Source organism: Falco rusticolus, chromosome 7 (genome assembly GCF_015220075.1).
Source record: "Falco rusticolus isolate bFalRus1 chromosome 7, bFalRus1.pri, whole genome shotgun sequence".
In the NCBI taxonomy this organism is placed as follows: domain Eukaryota; kingdom Metazoa; phylum Chordata; class Aves; order Falconiformes; family Falconidae; genus Falco; species Falco rusticolus.
Window position 1 is genome coordinate 24,960,490 of NC_051193.1, and position 15,946 is coordinate 24,976,435.

Genomic DNA, 15,946 nt, shown 5'->3' on the forward strand with positions numbered 1-15,946 from the left:
TGTTTTAAGACCTCTCCCTATAGGGTACAAATAAAGTGAAATGAGAATAAGATTCATTTCACTCCTGCATAAATACTGCCTGACACAAAATCTTTACAACACAAGTTGGGAACATCAAACAAATCACAGTATTCTCATACCAAATGATTAACTTCTCCAGCACCAAGCCAGTCCACCAGCAGCCTTTCCTAATCATAAATCATCTCCATTCTCTAGAAATCAAGGTGCCTGCCAGAAATAGCACATTCTCCCAGGGCTCTGCCAGGTGATGCTAATGGCATTGATCACATCTCGGTTACAGGCACATCTGACTAATATGGGCTTGTCTGCCTGTGATTGCTCATCTTCTTCTGTACCGGCTCCATCAGCACCCTGCTGAGCACTTCAGCTTTCCGGATAAACCGGCCTCGCCACTGCCAGAAATCAACCGTGCACCCTGGAAAACCAATATATACTTAGATTAGATCAGTATGACAGCAACATCCATATCTATAGCCCATCCTTAGGGGTCAGTTTCTTTCCTTAACAAAGAAATGAAGTCTCCTGTGTCTTGAGGAGTCACAAAGGGTGTCTTGGGAGCACAAGGGTCAAATACAATTGAATTTTTCAGGTACTCAAACCTTAAACCTGGCATTTGCTAGGAGTCTGCTGTCTCATAACTCACACTTCAGTGTGCTGGGGGAATGGATGCTGTGCATTCATTTAGAAGAGATCAGTTCATATGGCTGGTTTGGACCAAATCAACTCAGCGCATCAATGATCCCATTGCACAGTTCTGCCAGGAGAAAGGGCTTCAAAAAAAAGAGCCTGCTTTAACTGGCAAACATTAAACCACACCTAACTTCCCACTCAAAAAAAAACCCAAACAAACAACCCCCCACTTTCTGAACTACAGGCTATTTTCTAGACAAATTCAACTGTCTGGTCTCAATCACCTTGGATTTGCACAGTATCCAGGAACAGCCACTGTCCACTGTGTTTCCACAATGGAAAGTAACTGTTTTATTCTCATCCCTTCAACATGTTTGCACAGAAAAGCTGGTTGATGTGTCACGTTGGTTGATACAGATTATCCTTACCACAATGTTCATTAGTTTTTGGTTGCATTCGTAATAAAGGACCTTAGTAATTAGAATTACCAAATGATCTATTCCAGTTCCATCAAACACTGAATCCGCCTCCGAAATGAAAATGGGCTCTGGTTTTAGTCTATGTGACTGTTATTTAAAAACTTTTTATTCAACAGTGAAACCAAAACATGTTGATAGAATGAGGCAAACCCCTTAATTTTTCACACAGCAATTGCCCAGCCAAAGCACTTCCCTGATAAATTTTGACATGAGAGAATTTATTACACTCTGTATGGTTACTATTCATAGAAAAAAAGAACTAATGAGAATAAAATAAGAATATTACACTATATTGCTTCTTTTGCCCAAAATGCTTGATTTGTATCATATTATCAAGTCTTTCAAATTATGACTGGATGCTAGTATCATCCATTATTTCAAGTTAATGTAAAACCCTCTGAAACTTAAGGTACATGAGCTTTGCATATTTGTAAAGGAGGCTTTTGCTCCCATAGATGCACAGATTGCAGGGTCAGGAGGGACCATCCAAGCCATCTGCTCCAGCCTCCTGCAGAACAGGGGCCACAGAGGCTCGTGTCACAATTCCTGCTCTAAACTCAGATCTTTAAAACCACCTTCTTCCCATTTCAAACTTCTCATGACAACCAGCTTTCCCATCCTGTGGTAATATCCTATTTTACCTCCCCACCCCCCACCCCCGCCTGCCCCACTGAAGAACAGCCATGCATATCAAAACTAAATTCTACTTTCAATAATATTGAGAAACCAGACATTTTTGATAGTAGCATGTTGTCTGCAATCACAAAGAAATTAACCACAGACTATTGGAAAACCAATTCTTAGAAGTAAAACATGGAGTACTGTTGAAAAGTAAGGTTACTTTGATAATAATCTTTTTGCTTGGGAAAGGCAAATGAGATCTGCAGCAGGCTCTTGGGTCTCCTACTCTTGTATGTTTGTTAGGATGCACTTAAAAACTAACTTTTGCTGAAGGAGCCCCAAGTCTTCTGCCAGTCAACCAGTTTGCACTTTGGATTAGATGGATTCCACAACAGCTTTTTCCAACCTATTTCAGACTTTCTTTGCTACCCACAGCAAAAGACAAAGCACAAAGGTGATGCTAAGGAAGGTGATCTTGCTTTAACAGTGGGTCACATCCAACAAATCCAAACTCGGAATGAAAAGCTGCGGATGGACAAAATGAGACACAGAAATTTAATTATCTGAGCTGCACAAACCCTTGGTAGAGACAAGAACTTAACCTAAACTCATCAGTCACGGTTCAGTTCCTTGATTTCTAAAACCCTCCTCCTTTATCAAGAAAAATGTGCCTGTTCTTATTCCCATTTAGTTGCCTTCTAATTTCTTATAGCTCAAAAAATGCTACCATTGTCTGCAGTTTTGTTAATAAAGAAAATAAACATTTCAGCACTTTCTAAAAATTAATGTCAGAGGATGTCTCATAATTTGAAAACAAACCTATTTCTTTTAGTAATTTTATTTGTCTTTTGTTAAACTGAATCATGCATCATTGCCACAATAAACAAAAAGAGGTAGAAGGATGAAAATCAAGGTGGCCTTCTAAGCTGAGGTACCCATTTTACAAGTATTGGCAATATCACCTAAACACAGGACTAAAACCTCTTTCCCTGAACCCTGGTGTCCAGGTGTTTTATTCAGAATTTCCTATGGAAAAAAGGAAAAAAGAAATTGAAGTGTACTCATGTAAGTCAGCTCTTTCTTGAAAGTGGTACCCAAAGGAAAAAATACAATGGTGCAGAGCTATCTTTGTAGAATAAAATTGTTAACAACAAAATAACCACTATTTACATAGCTCCAAGTAACAAGGGAGTTTTGTTGCTGTTCTCATTAATATCCTATTAACACAACCGGCTGTGTCACCATGTGGAAAACAGCATTAAAGCAACAGAGGCAACCAAAGTCAGGTGGCAACCAAGCGCAGGGAAAACAGCGACCAAATGCTGAGCAGCTGGGAGGGCACTGCCACACCTGGATGGCTCAGCAGCATGCCAAGCCCTTGGCATCCCCAGGATCCAGGATGAGCGTTCCCTGCATCCATACTGCCACTGGGTACTCTGGGGCTTGGGGCTGCTTGGCTGCTCCTTTCCCACACACCCAGGACCACCATCACCACTGGGGGCTGGGGAGGGTGGCAGCCTCATGCTTGGGGGGACTTTATCACGCTGTACAATGACCTGAAAGGGGGGTGTAGCCAGGTGGGGTCAGCCTCTTCTCCCAAATAACAAGTGACAGGATAAAAGGAAACGGCTTCAAGTTGCACCATGGGAGGTTTATATTGGATTTTAGGAAAAGCTTCTTCACCAAAAGTGTGGTCAAGTACTGGAACAGGCTGTCTGGAGATGTGATTGTGTCACCATCCCTGGAGGTATTTAAACCACCGCTTTGGGACACGGGTTCTTTGGTGGATTTGGCAGTCCTGGGTTAATGATTGGACTCAACAATGTTCAAGGTCTTTTCCAACCTAAACCGTTCCATGATTCTATATAGTCACTATTGCCAGTATCTCCAAATGACTTGTGTGAAGCAAAACACTTCAAAGCACTCTAAAGACGTGGCTTATCTGATTTTCACCCTGTACTGCTAGAAGCTTCTCAAGTACTGCCTGAGGGAAGCATAAAGGAGAGCAAATTAAGAAATGTCTCCAATTCTAGAAAAGAATTGCAGAAAAGAGAATCCAAGGGGTCTTCTTAGAGACCACCTTGGTCCTGCATGGAGACTGCAGAGAACACTGAAGCTGAACCACGTGATATATGATTGACATAAAAATGGGAAAAAATAAAATAAAAATCCATTTTGTAGCACATTCTGGGGTGGAAGCTGTGTAAATGAGCCACCCAGCTTCTCTCAGGCAAGGGAGCTAATGGGCTGGGTTAGAGGCTGCCTGGCACATCCAGCTAAGTGCTGAATTTAACTCCAGAAGGTTGAGCACTAACAAGGACAACACAGTTTAGATTCAAGCTAGTCAAACCATAAAAAATTTGAAATGTTACGGTCAGGAGCAAAGAGAATTTTGTGGGTTTGCTTCCCCTTTCCTTAATTGCCTGTTGTCGCGACGGAGGGAAGACACAGTCACTCAATATGAGTGATCAGCAGACTTCGTTTATTGTCCCTTACAGTCACCTTTTATGCCTTCTTATAATTAGCTCATACATATTACAAAAGTTAAGCTCATTATTGGTTAGTTGCCTAAATACCAAGCCCGCCCCTAGTTTCTCTTCTGTAGTTATCTGTTCCCACCTGCAACATTCTTTTCCCACCAAAATCTTCCTGTTATTGTGTAACAAGGACAGCCAAAGACAGTGTATTTTTGCTTTACTTCAGATAAGCTGAGAGCGATGTGCATTTTTGTCCAGCCAGCTGGACTATGTCTATGTGACCCTTTTCAGCTAGCCAGTTATCCACAATTCCCCCGTTTTTATTTTGGGCGACATAGGCTTGGTTGACCATTTTCAATAACAGCGTTTTAACACAGGAAAATACACAGCCAACTTATAAAACCTCAGTTCAGAAGTATAATTCCTGAAATACTTGAAAAATAAAGTTAGCTTGAAGCTTTAATTTAGATGCTCTTTCTGTTCCAGTGATATAAAAAGTTTAAAAAATTCAAAGGTAATTTTAAAGTTCTGAACATGGACTAATGCAAGCTCAAACCCCAAAAAGAAACCAAACTGATGTTTGACTAGGAATATTTGCAAATATTTTAGTGGAAAATCCCTGACCATTAACAATTTTCTGTCCAAATAACAACTGCCCTTATGCAACCAACCAGTCCATACATTTCCTGAAGAATACCTCATTGATATCAAAGAATTAACAAAGGGGAAAAATTAGTTCTATGGATTTTTCAATAGTTACATACAGATTTACACACTAAGCCATAATGGCTTGTAGGTGATACACACAAGAGTACGTTGCTTATCTGTCTGAATGTCTATGCTAAATTTGACAACTATGCCACAAGCCAAGCCTACATGGGTGCTGTGTGTTATGCACGTTCCTTAACAAACAGAAGTATAATAGACAAATTCCCAAGATCTAGTCCCCAACCTAATTATATTATTTTGTAGCCAATTAAGGAAAATAACACAAATGTGCATATCTACATGTGCACACACCTTTTAGTCCAGAACCAATCTGTGATAAAAGGCCTTAGCCTTATGGCATCATCGAATCTTAACGAGTACAGTAATTAAAAATGCAGTCTTACTGTAAGTGCGATTTATGCTGACATTCCCTCAAATGCTACACGTGAGTATTTCTCGCTCAACTGCCTCAAGTTAAAATAGTAGTATTTGTTAATATGTATTAAAAATCATTAATTCTCTACAATAGCAGTTGACTTCCATAACACTATGTAAGCAAAAGAGGCTTAAGATGGGTTTTCTGAATACTAACAATTTATTTTAGACTGTCTAAACTCAGGTCTTGAAAGATTTCAGTCTGCCAGACATAGAAACATTGTTGCACTCCAGTTGTGATATCCCTTTTCCCAAGTTGTCACATGCACATCTCGCTCAAGCAACATTATTGTTATAAAAGCATATTGCACTTGTAGATATAAAAGACAGCAGCCTTACTTAGATTATTACCGTATTACCTCATAACTCTTAGTATACCTTGTATCTCTGATTTCATCACTTCAAAAATTCACCAGAAGCAGATAAAACCACAGCATCAGACTAAACTACACCTTAACTGCTGATTCAAGTAAAGGCATTCTCTTCAGATATGCCTAATGCTTACAAATAATTTTGGCTGGTTTTGATCAAAAAACTATTATTACAATAACGATCAAAAATAATAATCCCGTTTCCAAAATGCCTTTAAGCCAGCCTCCTAGTCCCAACCAATTTCCACATTCAGAATACAGCATAAATACAGAATACAGAATAAATTATCTCCATCAAGGCAAAAAGGCTTCTCTTTAAGCACAGAGATGTTTGATAGTTCAAGGCAGAAACCCATTTCTTGTAGGGGACATCTGAAGCACTTTTTTTGGTGGGTTTGTAATCAGTTCCATATTTTTCCTTGAGAAGCTTAAGCTGTTCCTCTTGTTTCAGGAGTGTTTCCAACTCTGATTTGTCGAATAGGTCCGTATTTCCCAAAAATATCACACATTTCCTCCGCTGTGATTTTATACGGCAGGTTCCGAATATAAAGGATCCGATTGACCTCTGGGGGCAGCCAGATGTTAGCTCGCTTGGCCGCTTGCATCGCCATGGCGCCGATTGGAGGGGGGGGGGGTTGCCGCCTTGGAGAGAAACCGCGGCCGGGAAGGGGCCTGTTGGGCCATGCCGCCGCTCGCCGCTGCCGCGGGGGTCCTGGATGCTATCCCATACGCTAATAACCCGAGTAATTCCTTTTTACAATCTATGCCCCGAACGCTCCGCTTTTCTAAAAAGCATATGAGCGAATCATACGTCGCTTGTCCCTCCATACCTTCGTCAGCGCTGTTGCAGCCTTTGCGAGACTTCGGCGACGCGTTGCCGGTGGGACCCTCTGTAGGTGCTCCCGGGCGCGGGGACTGTGCCCTTCCACCTCCTGCGCTGCTTTCAGGACCGGTACCCGAATCTCCGTCGAACCGTGGCTCGCAGGTTCAGCCCTCTCTAGGGTCCCTGTTCGGGCGCCATTTGTTGCGACGGAGGGAAGACGCAGTCACTCAATATGAGTGATCAGCAGACTTCGTTTATTGTCCCTTACAGTCACCTTTTATGCCTTGTTATAATTAGCTCATACATATTACAAAAGTTAAGCTCATTATTGGTTAGTTGCCTAAATACCAAGCCCGCCCCTAGTTTCTCTTCTGTAGTTATCTGTTCCCACCTGCAACATTCTTTTCCCACCAAAATCTTCCTGTTATTGTGTAACAAGGACAGCCAAAGACAGTGTATTTTTGCTTTACTTCAGATAAGCTGAGAGCGATGTGCATTTTTGTCCAGCCAGCTGGACTATGTCTATGTGACCCTTTTCAGCTAGCCAGTTATCCACACCTGTAAACCAGAGAATGAGCTTGAGGAACTGAAACTCATGCCAGCAGGGGAAGACGCAATGTCCCTGGTGGGATGCAGATGCAGATGGGGACAATGGCACTGGCTTTCAGCCTGCTGAAGGGACAGCTGCACCCGAAAGCCTCTCCAATCTTTTTGCCAGTTACTGAAAACTGAGACCTTTGGGACCTTGAGTGGACAGGGCTCAGCCACAGTGCTCACTGCGCCCAAACGACCTGTGGGCTGGACTGGCTTTGGAGGCCACCCAAGCCAAGGGACAGCAGCAAGAGCCTCTAGTGTGGTGCAACGTGTGGCAGCATTGGGGAGAGCCTGGCAGCCCTCTAATTAAGTCATACCCAGGTTTAAGGCAAAAGATCCCTCATCAAATATAGGTAACAAATTAACAGTAGCAGTGTTGAAAATAATGAAATCTACTTAAAAGCAACGTTTTCTTGGATTTGAAAGAATTTTAGGCAGATAAATTTTACATGAGGGTGCTCAATTATATTCCCATTCCTTTACAGACAAAAAGTATTTCAAAGTTGTATGGAGACTGAAAATTGTTAAAGCCCAGTTAAGTAAAAATCAGTGTTAAGACAGTCAATTAAATAATTTACATGCATACATGCACATATACATACATATACTGTTATATGTATGTACACATAAATATTAATTTAAATATTGGGGGAAAGGGCAAAAGATTGAAAAGTGTGTCAGCATTCAAAGGATACAGACTTGAGTAGAAACAGGTTTGTTAGCCAAAAATAAAGCCCAGTCAAAAACATTAAAAAAACAGAAATGAGATTGAATGAAGTGGGGTAAGGGTGTGGTTACAAATAAATAAGCCTGCGAACAGTTTTAAAAGGAAAATACACCTTGTAGAAAAATGTGATTTTATTATTTCCGCCACCAAGGACTTCCGCAGGATGCCTGGGTACATCTAATTCAGTATCCAGACTTTTACAAGGCATTTGGCTTTGCATCACTGGGAGCCCAGAAATATCCATTAAGGTAAATGACATAGTGAGAAGAAAAATGAAATTAAGGGAGTCAGGGAAAAGCCTGTCAGAGAGAAATCTGCAAGGGTCAGCACCAGCCCTGCAGCCTAGTCACCAGTTTTAATCAGCAAATGAAACATGAACTCATTGTGGATGATGCCAATGGACAACAGGGATGTTATCACTGGTAAATACTGTGGGGGACAGAGACATGCAGGTGACATCCCGGTTTGCCACCCCAGAGCACACTGAGTTTGAAAGATGTCTGGGGCAGTCTGGGCAGAGAACTGGGAATATGGAAACTCTACCACTGGCATTGAACGTCAGATGGAATTAACATCTCCAACAAGCTTTAAGTGGGTTTGATCCTGCTTTGGAATGAAATTGCCCAGCTGCTCCTCAGGAAGCTGCCAGTTCTTCTCTCCATGCTTTGTGGGGTCACCGGTGCGGGACCATGGCAATGCAGCCCCTGGGGTGCAGACATGCATTACTTAACTGGGCTTTAACAATTTTCAGTCTCCATACAACTTTGAAATACTTTTTGTCTGTAAAGGAATGGGAATATAATTGAGCACCCTCATGTAAAGGGTGAGATGCATCGCTGTGTGCAGCACAGCAGAGGCTCACTGCTAAACTGCACAATCCCAAATTCCCGGTTTTAAAAAGCCTTCGACAAATTAGAGAGAGGGCAGAAAAGAGCTACAAAAATAATTTGGCTATTAGAGAAAGTTCTTTACCCAGAGAGATTTAAAGATTTTAATCTGTTTAGTTCATCAAAAAGACGATTAGGAGAAGCCTTGATTACAGTGTATAAGTACCTTCTCAGGGAGAAAACAACCGGTATTAAAGGTCTCTCTAATCTGAGCGAGGCAGGCATAACAAGGAGTTATGGGCAGGAGCTGAAGCCAGGCAAATTCCAAGAAAGCAGGCACACAGCCTGAGGAGCTGGTGTGATTAACCACTGCAAAGCAAACATAAAGGAAAATGGCAAGTTCACCTTCTCTCTTCTTTAGAAGAAATTTCCAGATTAAAAAAAAAAACAGTGTCCAACATTCACCTTCCCTAACACAGCCAGCAAAACTGTATCTGCAGAGGGAGTGTTAGAATGGATATTAGGAAAAAATTCTTCACCAAAAACGGTGGTCAAGCACTGGGACAGGCTGCCCAGGAACATGGTGGAGTCACCATCCCTGGAGGTATGTAAAAGATATGTAGATGTAGCATTTAGGGACATGGTTTAGTGGTGGATGTGGCATTGGACTTAATGATCTTACAAGTTTTTTTCAACCTAAATGAGTCTATAATTCTATGGTTCTCCAGAACCATGGCTGGGTCTTCTCCAGACCCTGTGTAGGACCCCTGTGGAGAGTCCCTGTTCCCAGGTGCGTGCCCTCCCAGGAGGTCTGCCATGGGTCAGGCCTGCCTCCTTGGTATATCCCCTTGGCCATTTGCAGAAAAAAAACACCTTGGTCCCCACTCATCTCTAACCAGGAGGGCTCAGAGGCATCTCTCCAGCCCACACCATGTCTGTGCCCAGGAGCGGCTCAGGGACATGCCAGCCGGTGTGCCCAGGAATGTGTCTCTTCACAACCATCACTGAGGCAATTACAGTTTGCTAAATCTCTGAGGGAAACAAACACCAGGCTACCTACTCGCAAGCAACAAAGTTGGCAATGCATTCATAAATTATCTTTTATTTGGCAGCCATGGGTAGGCAATGGCTTTAAGCAAGAGCTTCCATAGGGATATAGTGAGAGTCTTGCAGTCACTACAAAGTGACTATGTTGACTCTCTTTATTACCATTCAGTAATTGTGTTTGGAATTTATTTTATTCCAATTGGAAAATTCTCTGTGAGAAGCTAGCACCTGAAAGAACAGGATGTTGTTTCTCAGAAACTACCTTGGGTCCTTGACTCTTACAGCTGCCTCTGTGGGGAAGTAACATGGGACTGATTGTTTCTACAGCTCCACTTTGAGGCAGGAGTAGCTAAAAATCATCATTTAGGACTCTCTTTCCTCTCAGACTGTTTTGGTGCCATGAACCCAAGGGTGAGCCAGGTCTTGCAGCCCAGGGACCTCCTGTGCTGGCAACCCAGGGGGATGGATTTCTTGCTCAGCCCTGCACCCTGGGCAGCCAGGCTCAGCAGAGATCTGCCCGTAATCCCACTCCAATCGATCGTGCCATTCTTCTATACTGCTTTTAGATTATAATTATAATTCACCGATTGCATAATGTGTCTGGAGCGTTAATTCATCTTTGTGTTGGCAGATAACTGAACAAGGTGGTCCTTCCCAAGGCAGGTGTTTTGAAGGTTTGAATAGCTGATGAAGTACAGCAGCATCCCACAGCACCAGTCAGGTGGTATCATCAGGTACGACAGCTCAGGAAAATTACTGCCATCTCAGAGAGGCTCATGCTTTCCTACCAGCAGGAAGCCCAGGTGTATGATCTCCAGTCATATTTTGTTGTCCTTCCAGCTGCTGAGAAGAGATGTGAAGATGTCTGCAACTGCCCTAGGATTTAACTGGTGACAATGAATAGCACAAGGTCATTTCACTCAAGCCTGCATAGTTTTTCCATTTTGTTAAAAAACAAAACAAAACAAAACCAACCAAAAACGTAATGCAATTAACTGTGGGTGGGAAAACTTGGTTGAGTTAGCAAATAAATGCCATTACATTTCAATTCGGTTATATCAGTGTTTAGTATAATTGAGCTCTGAGGTACAAAGGTCTAAAAACCCTAACTGGCATTTTGGATGCTAAGACAAATTTAAATATATTTATCAATGAATATGCACTATCAATTTATTTTGGTTTTAATGATTCTGGCTAATAAACTACAGAAGAAGGATTATATTACAGTTACAGCTAGGTTTGATTTAGCAGTTTATCAGTAGAGACTTTAGCTCACGATGAACGCTGTAATACAGTGGGGGAGTTTAGCAGATGTTTAGGAGAAGACTGAGGAGTGCAGGCTGATGGAGGACACCCAGGAAACAGCAACTGCCAAGTCTGTATGTCATCTGTGTAAGCTATGTCATGCATGGCCCATATGGAAAGCTGGAGTAAACCTTTATACATGGAGTTGAGTGTGTATAAATCATACATCCTATGGTAGACTAGCACTTCATCTAGAGAGAGAGAGCTAATTAAGAGACACATCACATCATAAGTGTGACTCCATCTCAAAGAGCAAGGCAGGGGAAAATGTGTGATCTCAGGGAGCCCTGTGTCATAACGCCTCCCTCATCTCATAGGATAGAAGAGCAAGAAAAACCGGGGAGGAGGAATACGATGGACACAGACACAGACGTGCTACAGGGGTCTTCAGCAGGGGTAGAGGCAAATCCAGCCTCAAAAAAACTCTCTGGCAGGAGACAGTGCTGGAGGAAGGAGAAAAGAAAACCACACTGACATCTCTTGGGATACCAATAAAAAAGCAGAATTGCTTCTCTCTCTTGTAATTTTCAGCATATGCTTATTTTTTACCACTTTATAATCCTCTTTTCAAATGTTATCCTCTTACATCCTTGTCTACTGTACCTGGTGGCTCTGTGCACAGAAGTGGTACCCTCATGGCCCTTTCTTTGCTCTGGCAGACTTGAGAAGACCTTCCGCTCTCTGACGGCCTTTACAAAGACATCATGTGAGTACCTCCCAAAGGATTCCAAAGGATTGGAATTAAGTTTTCAGGTATCCAGATCCCAGAGGGCTGCTTTTTGACTATTGATTTGTTTGTGTAACTTCTATCCTGTCAGTCTGGAAGTGCCACTCATGATGTATTGAAGGATCGGACCGCTGGTTCATAGTTTGCAAGACTCAAGACCAATTAAGAGAATTGTGTTCTCCTGCACTCATATCCAACTAATCTACTCTTAGCTGGTGGCATAAACAAACATATCATGACTCCTAAATTGGACAGTCCTCTATTTTCAGTATCCTATCCTTTTCTTAATCCCTAACTTCTGCACACACCCCTCGTCACCCTGCTGAAACCTTTCGGGTTTTCCTACCTGTTATTGTTATGTGCTTGAGTCACTGCTAAAAAGCTTAACCCAGCCCAGCAATTGTATCAGAGGAACAACCTAATGCCCTTTGACACTTTGCTCCCTTTGCTACCTTGCATACCAAGTCATACCTCCTCCAGGTTACCAGTTTCCCTCGGGACACAGTACCGAACGCTCTTCTGAAGCCTCAGAGTAATCTACTGCATCTGCCATGCTAGAAAACCAGTTAGGTAAAGATACCCATCCAGTTCTTGTGCCCTGGTACGCGCTAGGTGCAGGCAACAGCGTATGTGTAGTGTAAATACACATCTGCAATTAAAGAAGGCTCCATGCAGCAATTTATGGGCATCATCCCCTTTCATCATTCTCAGACATGCCTTATAGTATCATTGACGGAAAATTATTTTCCTAGATTATTATAGTCTGTCTGGTGAAATTTGAGGCAGATAACACGATCACTCTGCCAATAAGCAGTCAATGCAGGCACTGTGGGAGGTGTAATAGCTTTTCATAGCAGTTCCTAGAGAATTGATTAGCACTTGGCTCATTAGCTCAATAGCAATCAATGACTCTAAACAGCTTAGATACCATTCTTGCACATCAGAATTGCATAATAAAAATCCTTATGACAGATTTACTTAGTACGTATTTGCAGCACAATGTTCCACATAAGAGAGAAGAGATTTAAAGGGCTGAGGTGTTGGAGTGGTAGGTGCAGAGGAGGGAACGTGAGCAGTTCAGCAGATAACTGAGGTGCTCAGCACCTTTCACATGCAAAGTGTTTGCCATTCCAGCTCTAACATGTCCTGCAAGTGCTGGTGCATGCTGCTGCTCCCTGCCCAGTTGTACTGCAGGAGAGGTTTCTCTTGCTGTGAGGAGAACACCCATAGCACATGCCTTTGCCAAAACTTTCTCCTTGCTTGGGGCCAGGAAAACATGACCGGATATTCAGACAAGTGCTTTTTAAAAAGGTTGATGTACTTAAAATAAAGTGGTTTAAAGCTTGAGTGCTTGGTGTTACACCCTGTAGTTCATTACACACAGTCACCATTCAGAGAAGTTAAAAACTCTTTCCAAATATTTTTTGAAAACATTAAACCAAGAGACAATAATTTTGAACAACTCTAAATTTTCACCTCCCCTGTGGAAAATTCCTCAGGAGAGTGAAATTCAAGAACACTCATATTTCATCACTCACTCCTATGGAGAACTGGTGTCAAGTATCTCACAACAAGGTCCAGCAGGGAAGGACTGAATACTTTGGAAAAAATGTTCAGAGGCAAAAATGCACCCATGCCTCACCCACTGAGGCAGTGGGGCACAGCTCCCCACAGCACAGCCAGCAGACAATACCTGGGCTGTGGATAGACCCTGGGGCAAAGCTGGGGGACACCAGCACCTCCTCAGACAATTTAAGGTCAGAACACACCACCAGTTTAGCTGGCTTTAAAAAAAACAGAAAAAGAAGTGGTCAACAGTCTTTTGGCTTGCATACTCACTCAGTTGGTACTGAGGCACAGCAGTGAAAATAATTTTAAACTTCTTGGACAGTCAGACTAGATGATCATTGTAGGTCCCTTCCAACTTAAATTTATTCTATTCTACTCTACCCTACTCTATGCTTGTGCTTGGAGCTGTGCTACTTTTGCAGCAGGTCAAGGGTGTTTGTCCATAGAGTGGTGGGCTCAGCGGGAAGATGTGGATGGTACAATCTGCTGTAAGGGAGACGAGGGGGCAACACACATGGCAGTAATTCCTGACCTGAGTGGGAAATATTTTCAAAATAGGAGATGAGCCCAAAGGGTGGTGCCAAGAAAGAAGAAAAAGCACAAAGGACATCTCCAGGTCCCTACAACAGAAACAGAAGGTTGGAAGAACAAGGGTACCGGCACTGCTGGGACAGGTTAGAAGCAAGCAGAACTGTGCCATATTGATTAATTTAATAAACAAATAATTCAAAGAAAAAAATGTTGTGTGCAGCTTGAATGTGGTTGTGCCTCTATAGTAAAGGCTGAATGAGAATAATGGCTGTGAGCTTTCACTGATGCTTGTAAGCCAGACCCTGAGAACTAGCCTGCTAATGAACTTCTGAGATGCGAGTGATAACTGCATAAGAGATTCAGCAGAAGTAGGTGTTGTTAGGAACCTTTCAATAGTAAACACGGTATCAAAGGAGTGAGGAAAACTCCTCTGCTACAGACCAAATCTTGGGTTAATATTTTTCTAAATGACACCACCCATCAACTCTCATCAGGTCTTCGAAATACTGAACTTTTGCCATACCTTCAGACTTCTATCTATTAAAACAGTAATTACATGAAAAGAAAACCTATGGACAAAGACCTTGGCGAAGGAGAGACTCAGATATCTGACGCATCATTCATTTTTCCATTTACATGAAAAAGACAAAACAACAGGAACCATGTGAATGAGGTTTTGTCTTTTATAGTTGAATTAATACAGCTGTGGCAACAAGGTCTCATTGAACTAACTGAGCAGTCTCCCAGTCGTCTGATGAGCCCTTGATAAAGTACTTGATAAATGATTGAATTTGTCTGGTGCTGGCTGATTAACTGCCCAGTAAATAGTTGATAGATAATAAGCAAGCAGCAGCAATACTTGAGACAACCCAGAAGACAGTACCCATGAAAGCAACCTTTGTGTCGCCAGAAATTCATCATAATACAAGGACATTTTAAGACTCATATACTACAGTTATGACAGCTAATATATTTATTTTTAAAATCATATAGAAATTCACATATGGTTTTAATTCCCTTGTTCTCTTCCCCTCCCACCCAAGAACTGTAAAATTGCCATTATGCAAAATATCAGCCTTAATTATTTTGAAAAATATTCCTGTAGGTTTTTTTTGCAAATGGGTTTAATACTGAAAATTAATTTTAAATCATTAAATCATGAGACTGCTCAAATATCAATGGAATTTCAAAACAGATTGTATAAAGGAAGAATTAAGTTTCTGAGATTGTTAATATACTTAGATGTAAATAACATTTCATTTTGGAGCAATTGCTTTATGAATCTCTAAGTCTTATTTAATTAATCAGTACACTTTGCGTCAGTGACAAACCAAATATTCAGCAGATTTAAAGATGCATATTCTATTATGGGAGCATTAAGTGTAGCTTTATCAGGGATTTAATAAATAACAGCAATATTCTAACATGAAAAACTCATAAAGAGCAGAGCTCAAGGGGGCATAAATTGTGACACAAGGGCATTTTTAAATCAGAGCATGTCTATTTCTTAGAGTCTTAGAAGACAAAAGTAGTGCCTACTTTGCTTTTTAGACCCAAAAAATGCATTGTTTTTCATAACCAAAGGTGGAACAGAATGAGTCCCAGGAGGGCTCTCTTGGAGAAGGTACAAGAAATGGAACTGGTGTCACGTTTTGACCTTGCTCTTCTGTACCTCCACGGAGAGCAGTGCCTGGCACACCACCTATGTCCCAAGAGCAATGAAACAGCAATAATAGCTAAAAAATGCAGACTGAGAAGACTGGAAGCAGATTAGTGTAACAGCAAGACTTCTTTTTGCAAATGAGGAAGTATATCACAGGAACAGGTGACAGATTTGCACAAAATCAAAGCAAGCTACCAAGTGAAGAGACGAGAGGGGCATTGCTTACGGTGGCAACAGAAACGTCAGGATCAATTATGTATCTCTTATTTAGATGCTTTTGAACAGCTCAGATTCTCAGCATGGTACAACTTCAATAAGAAAACCACAAATGTGTGTTCATCTCACTCATGCTGTCATTCACCTCCAAAAAAAAAAAAAAAAAAAAAAAAAA